This window comes from Panthera onca, chromosome A1, assembly GCF_046562875.1.
Source record: "Panthera onca isolate mPanOnc1 chromosome A1, mPanOnc1 haplotype 2, whole genome shotgun sequence".
NCBI classification, from domain to species: domain Eukaryota; kingdom Metazoa; phylum Chordata; class Mammalia; order Carnivora; family Felidae; genus Panthera; species Panthera onca.
In genome coordinates this window covers 14,440,182-14,452,360 of record NC_138339.1, presented here as the reverse complement: position 1 = coordinate 14,452,360, position 12,179 = coordinate 14,440,182, and positions in this window count along the sequence as shown.

Sequence of the window (12,179 nt, the reverse complement as noted above, 5' to 3'; positions counted from 1 at the left end):
AAAATATGCTCAAGCCAGAAGTATATATTTTATGAATATGTTTCATAAATGAAAATGAAAAACTTTCCGGATAAACGAAAGCTGAGTAAACTTGTGGCCAGAAGAACTGGGAAACAAGAAATGTTAAAGATAGTTCTTCCAATAGAAGGATAATTGTATCAGAAGCTAATTCGAACTTGTTTAAAATAATAAAGAGATTCAGGAATAGAATGTATATTGGTAAATATAAAAGAGTTTTGTGGTGAGCTTAGCATAACACAGAGATGTTAAATCACTATATTGTACACCTGCAATGAACATAACAGGATATGTCAGCTGTTTTAATTTGAAAATTCTATTTTAAATAGAAAATTAAAAACTAAATAAACAAAAGGGATTTGTGTTTGCTTTCATTTCTTAACTTATTGGAAAGAACATTGACTATTTAAAGGAAAATAATAAATAATAAAAAAATGGTGGGGTTTATAACATTTCAAAATAAAATAGATGACAGCTGTAACAAAAATGAGGAAATGTCTACAAGGAAAGTATATTTTAGTAATATTATTACACTGTGTTGTACATATATTATTAGGGTAGATTGTATATGGTAAGCCCTAAAGCAATCACTGAGAGAACAAAGCAAAGAGGTATAGATATAAGCTAGTAGCAGGGAGAAAATGAAATTCCGAAAGCATTCAATTGATCCCAAATGTGGCAGAAAAATGGAAGAAAGGGAACAAAGTAAGATTTATACGCATAGAAAACAAATAGCAAGATGATAGAATTAGATCCAACCACATTGGTAATTGTGTTAAATATAGACTAAACACTCCAATTAATAGGCCAAGTTTGTCAGATGGGATCTTTTTAGAGCTAGAGTAAAATATATGCTATCTATATGACCTCATTTTATACATAAAGGTGTGGGGATAGTAGAGTTAAAGAATAGAAAAAGTCAGACACTAATCAGAGAAAGCTTGGAGGACTTAAGTAATATCAGATAAAGTAAACCTTAGAACAAGGAATATTACCAGGGACCAAGAAAAGCATTTCATACAGATAAAATGGTTGATTCATCAAGAAGAGTTAATAATCCTAAAAATATGTGTTTAATAAAAAAACATGCTTCAAAACATATAAAGCAAAAATGTCTCAACTAAAAGAAGAAATAAACAATGACTCGGAGATTTTTAACCCTTCTCTCTCCGTTACTGACAGGACAGACTAAAATCAGTAAAGGTACGGTAATGGCTTTGTAATGTGTCAGTTTCCAGAGCTGGACCTCATTTTCCAATATCCCCTTACTTGCATGTTTCCAGTTCCTATGGGCCACCTAGCAGGCTGTGGGAATAGTTGGAGAATGGAAGGGAAGCCACGGCTGGTTTGAAGCCCACACACCATTACTCCTCATCCGCTACCTCCTTCACTGGCATGAGGCACCGTGTGCACCTGCAAATCCTGCACCTTTTCCTGGACCCTCCTTCAGCTTCTCTAACTCGTGGACCAGGGGCGTTGTAAGTCTGTGAGGAAGATGATCCGCTTCTGCAAAACACGATCTAAACTAAGATCAGAGAGAACAAGAGCTAGTCTGTCCTTGTGGATTTCCACTACATGTTGGTGGGTTGTACCTGCCTCGATGTTTCCCACTTGAAATTCTTCCTCTCTCACTGATGCCCTTCCCAGTGAACTTCTAGTCCCAACATCAGACGTGGAGACAACAGCTTTACAGAGACTGCTTAACCAGGTCTCTCCATTGTGTAAGGTGAATTTTCTGCAACAAATCAATTTATCTATTATCTATCTATTATCTATCTATCTATCTATCTATCTATCATCTATTTATCATCTATCTATCATCTGTCTATCTATCTATCTATCTATCCATCCATCTCCTAATGATTTTGCTTTTCTGGTTAAACTCTGAGATAGTTATAGAAGACTTACATATTATCAACCAATTTGTCCTAATTAACATTTACGAAATACTTAACAGCAACAAAAAACACAGACTTTCCAATATTCACCAAGACAGCTCTACTGGAGTCCATAACATAGATTTCAATATATTCTAAAAGATTAAAATCCATGGCAGATGTATTTTTCTGGGTGAACGCACGCAGGTGCGTGTGCATACACACACACACACACACACACACACACACACAGGCCAGAATTGAACTAGAGATCAGTAACAGAGATAACTGGAAAATCAGTAACTATTTACAAGTTAAGCAAAACACTTTGCAGTAAGGTTGTGAGATAAAATACATGACACTCTGTTAAATGTGAATTTCAGATCTTCGATGAGTTTTTTTAGTGTAAATAGCACTCAAATATTGCCTGGCACATAGTATATTAAAAAATCATTAATCTGAAATTCAATCTGGATATCTGCGTTTTAAGTTTTCTAAAAAAGGCAACCCTACTTCTTGATCATTTGTGAATCAAAAAAGAAATCCAAAAGGGCACTGATAACAACTATTTTGAATTCTATGGACACGAGAATACAACATATCAGAAATTGTGAGATGCAACAAAATGTTGACTGCAGATAAGTTTACTGCTACCACGTGCTCATATGTATTAAAAATAAAACTCTGAAATTAATTCTAAGATTCCATACCAAAAACTGGAAAAAAAATGGAAAATGTAGATGAAACCCCAGGTAAGCAGAGGCGAATAAAGAGCAAAATATCAGTGAATTAGAAAGCCATCAAGTGATAAAGAAAAAATTATAAAACATAAATCTGTCTCTGAAAAGATCAATAAAATTGATAAATCTCAGCTATCTGTTAAGAAAAGAGACAAAATGCCAATTAGCAATACCAAGAATAAAAGAGGGACATCATTATGGATCCTGTAGACATTAAAAGGACAATAAAGAAATACTACAAATAATTTAAAGTAATAGCATTAGCAACTTAGGATGAAATAGGCAAAATCCTTGAAGCCACAACGAACGAACTCTCACTCATCAAAAGACAGTCTATATAGCACTATGTCTAATAAAGGAACTGAATTCACAATTAGAAAACTTTCCCCCAACAGAAACTCCAGATCCAGATGGCTTTCTTGTGCATTCTACCATTCAGTTAAGGAATAAACATTGTCAATCTTCTAGAAAGTCTTCTGTAAAATAGAAGGGAATACTTTACAATTCACTTTATGAAGCCAAAATGACACTAGCATCAAAATGAGAATGCCATTGAAAGAAAAGAAAAACAGATACCAATACCCCATATAAGCAGAGGTAAAAAAATAATTGTAAACAAGCCTTATGAAATATAATCGGTAATATGTGTACATAATAATACATTATGACCAATTGGGCTTTAGTGTCAGAAGTGATAAGTTGGTATTACATTAAAAATCAATCAGTGTAGGGGTGTCTGGGTGGCTCAGTCGGTTGAGTGTCTGACTTCGGTTCAGGTCATGATCTCATGGTTCATGAGTTCAAGCCTCGCATCAAGCTATGTGCTGACAGCTCAGAGCCTGGAACCTGCTTCAAATTCTGCATCTCCCCCTCTCTCTCTGCCCCTCCCCTGCTCGTGCTTTGTCTCTCTAACTCTCTGAAGAATAAATAATAAGCATTAAAAATTTAAAAAAATCAATCAGTGTAATTCCAAATCAGATCATATGGCTACAAAATAAATTAAAAATCACACATGATCAACCCAATAAATGCAAAAAAAAAAAAAAAAACTCTTTGAAAAAAAATCAACAATCATTTATAATTAAAAAGGAAAACTCTTAGCAAAGGAGAAATAGAAGAAAAACCTCCTTGACCTGATAAAGAACATCTATGCAAACTTGCAATGACATCACTTTCGTGAAATAGAAAAGGCTTTCCCTTAAGATGCAGGACAAAGTAATGATGTCTATTATCATCACTTCTTATAAGTAAAGAAATTAGGACACCACTCAGATTGGGTCAGGGCACACCCTGATGCCCTCATTTTCATTTAATTACCTCTTTTAAGGCCCTACCTACAAACATAATCATATTGTGAAGTCCTGGGAATTCGATCTTTCACATATGAATTTTGGGAGACACTATTCAGTCCATAAAAGCCATATTTTTAAAAATACACCTCAAGTTCATCTCAAAATGAATCACAGAGCTAAATTTAAAAACTAACAATAAAATGCATAGATGAAAATAGAAGAAACTGTTCATTACATTAGATTAAACAAAGGTAAAGACACAAGTAGCATTATTCATAAAATAAAAAAGATAATAAATTTTAATTCTTTGAAAATCAGTATTAATAGAAAAGGCAAACCACAGACAGGAGCAAATATATCTAGAAGTGTAATCTGATAGGGGCGCCTGGATGGCTCAGTCCGTTAAGTGTCTGACTCTTGGTTTTGGCTCAGGTCATGATCTCATGGTTTGTGAGTTCGAGCCCAGCATGGGGCTCTGCCTTGACAGTGTGGAGCCTGCTTGGGATTTTCCCTCTCCCTCTCTCTCTGCCCCTCCCCCGCCTGCGCTCTCTCTCTCTCTCTCTCTCTCTCTCTCTCACACACACACACACACAAATAAAAAAAATTAAAAATATGCAGTAAAAGATTTAAAAGTGTAATCTGATAAAGGACTCGTATCCAGAATATTGAAAAAAAACATTGACAATGCAAAATTAACAATAAAACCAGCCCAGTTAAAAATGGGTACCAGGTTTGATCCGACACTTCATTAAAGAATGTGTACGAACTGTCAAGATGTACATAAAAAGATGCTCACCACTAGCACTGTTAGGAAAACGCAAATTAAAACATCAACAAGGTATGCATCAACCAGAATGGCTTAAAATTAAAAAGAGTGACAATCACAGATGTTGGCAAGAATGTGCAACAAATGGAACATCCATGACTTGCTGGTGAGAATACATACGATTTACTTTAGGGGGCACTTCAGTGGTTCAGTAGGTTAAGCATCCAACTCATGGTTTTGGTTTAGGTCATGATCTCGTGGCTTTGTGGGTTTGGGCCCCGCATTGCATGGGGCTCTGTGCTGACAGTCCAGAGGCTGCATGGGATTCTGTCTCTCTCTCTATCTCTCTGCCTCTCCCCCAACTTGCTCTGTCTTTCGCTCTCTCAAAATATATAATATTTTTTTTTAAAAAAAAGAAAACATTTAACAGGTTTCTTCTAAAGTTGAAGATTTGGGGTGCCTGGGTGGCTCAGTCGGTTGAGCGTCTGACTTTGGCCCAGGTCTGACTTTGGCTCTGCCCCCCCCCCACATCAGGCTCTGTGCTGACAGCTCAGAGCCTGGACCCTGCTTCGGATTCTGTATTTCCCTCTCTCTGACCCTCCCCACTAGCTTTCTCTCTCTGCCCCCCTTCTCTGTCACATAAACATTATTTTTTAATAAAAAAATAATAAAAAAAAATTAAGATGAAGATTTTGCTACCCAGCAAACACACTCCTAGAACTGACTTAGGAAAAATGTGTGCAACCTGTCCGCAAAAAGACTTCTACCTGAACGTCCATAGAAAATTTACTTATAATTGTTACAATTAGAAGCAAACCAAATGTCCATCCACTAGTGAATGGATTAGCAAATAATGGCATATTCACACAGGGAAATATTGCCTTGCCAGAAAAAGGAATCTACCAAATTAGAGATGAATCTCAAAAGAATTTTTTTCTTTTTTAATTTTTTTAATGTTTATTTTTGAGAGAGAGAGAGAGAGAGAGAGAGAGAGAGAGAGAGAGAGATAGCACGAGTGGGGGAGGGGCAGAGAGAAAGGGAGACACAGAATCTGAAGCAGGCTCCAGGCTCTGAGCTGTCAGCACAGAGCCCCACTCCGGGCTCGAATTCACGCTCACGGACTGTAGGATCATGACCTGAGCCTAAGTAGGGACACTTAACTAGCAGAGCCACCCAGGTACCTCCACAAAAGAATTTTCCCAAGTTAAAGAAGACAGACACAAAACACTGCGTACTTTACGAGTCCATTAAATTCAATTCTAGAAAAGGTGAAAATATAGTAACAACAGGAGGCACAGATCACAGAAGAAATTGTAAAGGGGCTGATGGAAACTCTTGGGACTGATGGAAATACTGTATCCTTTAATAGACGTCGTGGGCACGGGACTATAGACATTTGTCAATACTCATCAAATTTTACATAAAACCATTGACTTTTTGGGTCCACCTTGAAGGATAGGCAAGTTTTACAATTTTTCCCCCTTTCTAAAAGCTCATCCTTGGGGCACGTGGGTGGCTCAGTCGGCTAACTGCATCGCACAGGGCTCTGCTTGAGATTCTCCCAACCCCCCTCTCTCTGCCCCCTGCCCTGCTCACTCTCTCGCCCTCTTTCTCTCTCAAAGGAAATAAATAAACAAAAAAAAATTAAAAGCTCATCCCTGTATATGGAGACCCATGCAACAGAGTAACCATAGAGCTGAGTGCTCTAAGCACATTGGCTCCCAGAGTAGCAAGTAGACAAGAAATGGGTTTACATCCAGTTTGCCATGGTGCCAACATCGGAGAGAGAAGTACTTTATCTTGAGGGCATCACAGAGAGAGGCAACTCAGAGAATCCTGGAGAGGAGACCGCTCGAGGCCAACTCCCCGAGCCCTCCAACAAAGAGAACGATAATAAATGGAAGGTGTTTGGAAGGGGTGAGCCCCCGGATCACACCCCGCAGAGTGAAGAAAGAAGTATCCCACCACCTGCAGCTCCATTTCTCTCAGGCTGATGTAGCCTTGGAAACAAATCAATTCAATGACATGCACTGATATTTTTGAAATCATGAAATGGGAATTTTGCTCAATGCTGAGAACGTAAACTAATTACATAAAAGCTAGTTGAATCAGTGCAGCGGCCATCACAGAAGAGTGAAGCCATAGGCAAAAAACATGTCATATACTCAACAGGCGCTGTGTCTCGGAAGGAAAAAGATTTCACACCTCAATTGCTCTGAATAAATACTTCAGGGGAGCTATTGCATCGTCAGTCGGTGACTGATGCAATCCGGGTTTTTTCCTGACCTTTTTAAGTGAGTTGATATCCGGTTTTCTTTGACCTTTTAATTAGCATGCAGAGCTGTCCTAAGCATAAAATTCTGTACCTATACTGTACAATAATTGTTAAAATTTTAAGGCATTTCATGGAGAATACACAATGAGGCATTTACCATGCTATCATATATATATATATATATATATATATATATATATATATATATATATAGTAAGTAATTATTTACATATAGAGATGATAAGTAAAGATGAATTTTTGTTAAACATACAAATTCACTCAATATTTTTATCCGAGAAAGAATAAAACAAATCTGATGCTTAAAAATTATTAACTCTAGGGGCACCTGGGTGGCACAGTCGGTTAAGTAGCTGACTCTTGGTTTTGGTTTAGGTCATGATCTTGCAGGTGGTGAGTTCAAGCCCTGCCTCAGGCTCTGTGCTGACAGCGTGCAGCCTCCTTGAGACTCTCTCTCTCTCCCTTTCTGCCCCTTCCCGACTTGCTCACTCTCTCTCTCTCAAAACAAATAAATAGACATTTAAAAATAAACAAATAAAAATAAATAAAAAAATTACTAACTCGACCAGCTTCTTAATCTAGTGTCCTCAAATCCCTTAAAATAGGTTGGAAATCTATGTACGAGATACATTTATTTTGAGTTAAAAACGTTGATGAATTTAATTTGTCTTGAAGGAGTTTGTGACTTAAAACTTTGAGGATCACTGTGCCAAACAATTGGCGTTTGCCGATAACGAAATGAGAAACTGCTTAAAATCTCATTTTTAGTTGTATCAATCCACATTTTGTGCCGTGGTGCTGAAGTTGGGACATTAGCTAGTCACGATACTCAGGGATTGGATGCCACAACCATCCGTTTTACGGATGAGACCCTGAGCACTTACGTGGCTTGCCTCAACTAGCAAATGTCACAGTGACAGTGTTAGAGCCAGGACTCAAACCCAGCCAGTCTTGTCCTACAGGCTGCTTCAAATCGCCACATTAAGTTGTCTTTGCAAATCCATATGCTTTGAAATTGACATCAAATTTTTCAATCAATTTGGTCATGAAAATGCAATGTACTTGGGTTAATGTGGTAATAGGTATTATCACTTGTACTCAGAGGCATTTTCAGCTTCAGTAATGAACTTTGATGTTGAAGAATTTTAATACCTATTTACATTGACTTTTAAACATACCTTGTGTTAGGAAAAATGAAATGGAGTGATTTGTGGTGTGGCCCTTCTACTGCTGTGCGTAGCCATGAGGATAACATAGATGTGCATTTTTGCTTTTTATTGTACGTAATAAGTTACACATTTGAAACTAGGTTAATGACTATGTGGGTCCATTTACAGCTTTTTCTGAATGTGTCTTTTTTAGATTAATATGTTATTTTTCATTTGATTCCTAAGAGCTAAATTATTTCATTTTCTTTACATACAATTTAGATAATGACGATATCCTTGAATTAGTGATAGGATTAGTCAGCTGTCTTACAGCTGCAAATCTCATTATATACAATGAGCAAAGCTTTGGGCATTAAACTGGTTTCCTATGGCTCAATATACTCTTAGAACAGAAGCTGAAAAATTCCTTCTTTTATTAAAGTTGTTTCCTATGTGAATTACCTAGTTATAGAATGGTAATGCAGTACGTAACTAAGAGATTTTTTTTCCAGTTCCTACATAAAAAATATAAAGGATTTTTGCTTTAAGTTTCATTGCCTGAAATATGAAATATAATATCTTGGGGGTTTCCTGTGTTTGAGACATCGTAGAAATCAATTCCTTAAAACTGAGTAAGACTCACTATTCTATAGAGTTGGAACTTATAGGGCATTTGGAATTAGCCACCAAATTCTCAAGAAATCTCCGCTTTAAAATTTGACTTCACTAATTGAAGGGAATATGTATGTTTTTTTTTTTTTTATTCAAGAAGTAAGAATCTTTTAAAGTAATGTTAAAGATACCCTCATGCAATCTAAAATCTGAAAAATTATGGTGCCTTAATTTACAAAACTATAGAAATTGAAGAGGCATGGGAGAACCCTTATAAATTTCCAAACTAGTCCAGGGTCTGGAAATTGACACTAAGTGTGTGTGTGTGTGTGTGTGTGTGTGTGTGTGTATGTATGTGTGTGTGTGTAATCCTAATAGATACAGTGTAACACATTTTCCTTTTCTTATGAATATGATTTATTGTCAAATTGGCTCACAAACAACACCTTGTGCTCATCCCAACAAGTGCCTTCCTCAGTGCCCATTACCCATTTTCCCTTCTCCCCCACTCCACCATCCACCCTGTTTGTTGTCTGTATTTAAGAGTCTCCTGTGGTTTGCCTCCCTCCCTCTGCGTTTGTAACTATTTTTTTCCCCTTCCCTCCCCCCCCATGGTCTTCTGTTAAGTTTCTCAAGATACTACTTGGCAATGAGACAAAATGGAATTATGCCATTTGTAGCAACGTGGATGGAATTGGAAGGTATTATGCTGAGTGAAATAAGTCAGTCAGAGAAAGGCAGATATCATATGTTTTCACTCATCTGTGGATCTTGAGAAACTTTACAGTGTTACCTCTTCAAAAGGAAACAGCACACTATAAATATATATACATTTTGTTATTTTTTAAGAACCATTGACCTGGAGTCTAGTCCTTTCATTGTATAGATAAAAAACACTAGTCCAAAATAATTAAATGAACCTAATGAACAAAGAACCTTCTTCCCCAGAAATTCCCAGTTCCTTGTATATAATGTTAACTACAGAATTAAAGCAATTTCTCATTGGCATATTTTTAATCTCTAGATATATTATTTGGACTCGCACTTTCTGTAGGATTCTGCATTTTGTTATGTTTGATCCCACAAGTAATCCTAGTCTTGTATGACTGAATCTGTGAACTCTTTAAATATTTTTACTGTGAAGAAAATATTATAACTGTATCAATTGCATGAAGCATCATTCATTTAGTTTTTCCTGGATTTGATACTTTGAAAAGTGACAGAAGGAAGTTTTATTTAGCACAGAATAAAATTGCCAATTGGAAAAAAAAAAAATCAAAATTCTTTGACATCTTAGAAGTTTAAATCAATCCTGAAAATCCAAACTGCTTTCCACAGTCTCAGCCAATACCAAGAGGCTTCTTAGATAGAGTGAGGAAGTAACCGTGTCATCTGAGTCTCGTTTCGTCTCATCTTATTAGATCTCACTAGCTATACACTTTAGCATTGGGAAATTTTCATGTGTAACCACCTAATTCCTGTTTCTTTCAAGTGTTATACCATATTACAGTATGTATACAAACTTTAAACCGGTTTTACGATATTAAAAAATGTTACGCCTAATGAAGAATTGAACACAGTGGAGAACCCATCACATAAGAATATTGCCCTCACTGCAGTAGGAAAGAATTTGTAAGATTTATGGGGAAGAGTTTGGAAAACACCTCAACTCTACATCACGGCACATAAAGCGCATCAGTAACTTGGAACGGACTCTTCTCCCTTCCAAATTCCGGTCCCTCCAACTTTCTTCTACATTCTGTATTTCAGTCTCTAGTTGTTTGTTACATTGCCCATAGTGTCTCACGTTCTTGCTATTGGCATGATACTGCGTCTACCATACCGTGCATTGGTATTTTTTTATTGGCCATTCTTCCCGTTAGACACAGATCTCCTTACATTCAAAGGCTCAACTTTCTTTTCCTCTTCCTGCCCACACGTTGGGTTACAGGAAAGCGACTGCCATAAAGTAGCTGTGTCATTATTTAGAAACCAAAGAAGCTAATAGCTGAACACCTAACACGCACGTTTTCAGTGATCACAGGATATACTGAAAGAAAGACGGAACTGAATTTGCAAGTCGTGATTCTGTTTTCGCTAACTTTGGGAACTTCAGTAGTCACATGACCCCTCTGAGTCTGTCTTATTAACTTGGGAGAGTTAACAAATATTCTGCCTGCAACATGGGGTTGTCGAGAGAATCACGTGAGAGAAAAGAAAGCAACGTTATGAAAATTGCAATTCACAGTAAACTTGTTTTTGTAATAATGGTTTAATGAATGACAAAGGCCTTCTGAACATGTGGAGTTCAGATTATAAACTTCTAAAACAAGGACTGAATCTTGTTTAATTGCTTAATATAATATTCAAAATGTATAGTTAATCAAACTTCATACTCATACACATGGAAAGAAACAATAGGAAACTATAGCCACAGACATTAAAAAAATATATTTTTGGGGGGTGTCTGGGTGGCTCAGTTGGTTGGGCGACCGACTTCCGCTTGGGTCATGATCTTGCAGTTTGTGAGTTCGAGCCCCACGTCGGGCTCTGTGCTGACAGCTCACAGTGTGGACCCTGCTTGGGATTCTGTGTCTCTGCCCCTACCCCCGCCCCCTTTCTCTCTCAAAAATAAAGAAACATTAAAAAAGAAACATTCAACCTTATTGTCCTATTGAATTTTCATCATAAAAATTCTTGCTTATCTAGCCAAATGGACTACATACTTTGAAGCAATCTGGTAAATACATCGGAAAATTACTTGGAGTGTATAAGTTTAATTTGTTCTTGGATGACTCTATTTCCAACAAAAATAATATTAATGAGACATGACCTACAAGTGAGATTGTTTTACATTTAAAAGAAAATATTTAAGAAAGAAAACTCTGTTCTCCAAATAGATGTTCTTGTGACTGCAGAAATCTGAACTCGGCGCCTGGAAAGTTTAATAGAATCCTATAATGCTGTTAATCTTCTGAAACCAGAAATAGTGAGCATTTATTACCCAAGAGTCAGTTGTAAAACTTTCAATGCGTTGCCAGGCAAGTCAAATATTAAAAAAAGAAATTGCTGGAAATAGCTTTCAGATTCCATGGCTATTCCTCTTAAAATGTGTTTTAAAGCATAATTACTTTGTCAGTGTAATTTTTATCTTAAATTAATATATGATTTTTCCATATATTATTCTACTTATATTTCTACTTAAGTGCAAATAAATAGCTCCACCTTAGTTTAAATGTAATTTCTGGGGCCCCTGAGTGGCTTAGTCAGCTTAGTCAGTTAGCGTCTGAGTCTTGATCTCAGCTCAGGTCGTGAAATCAAGCCCCCACGTCGGGCTCTGCACTGACAGTGCAGAGCCTGTTTGGGATTCTCTCTCTCTCTCTCTCTCTCTCTCTCTCTCTCTCTCTCTCTCCACCCTGATCCCGCTTACACA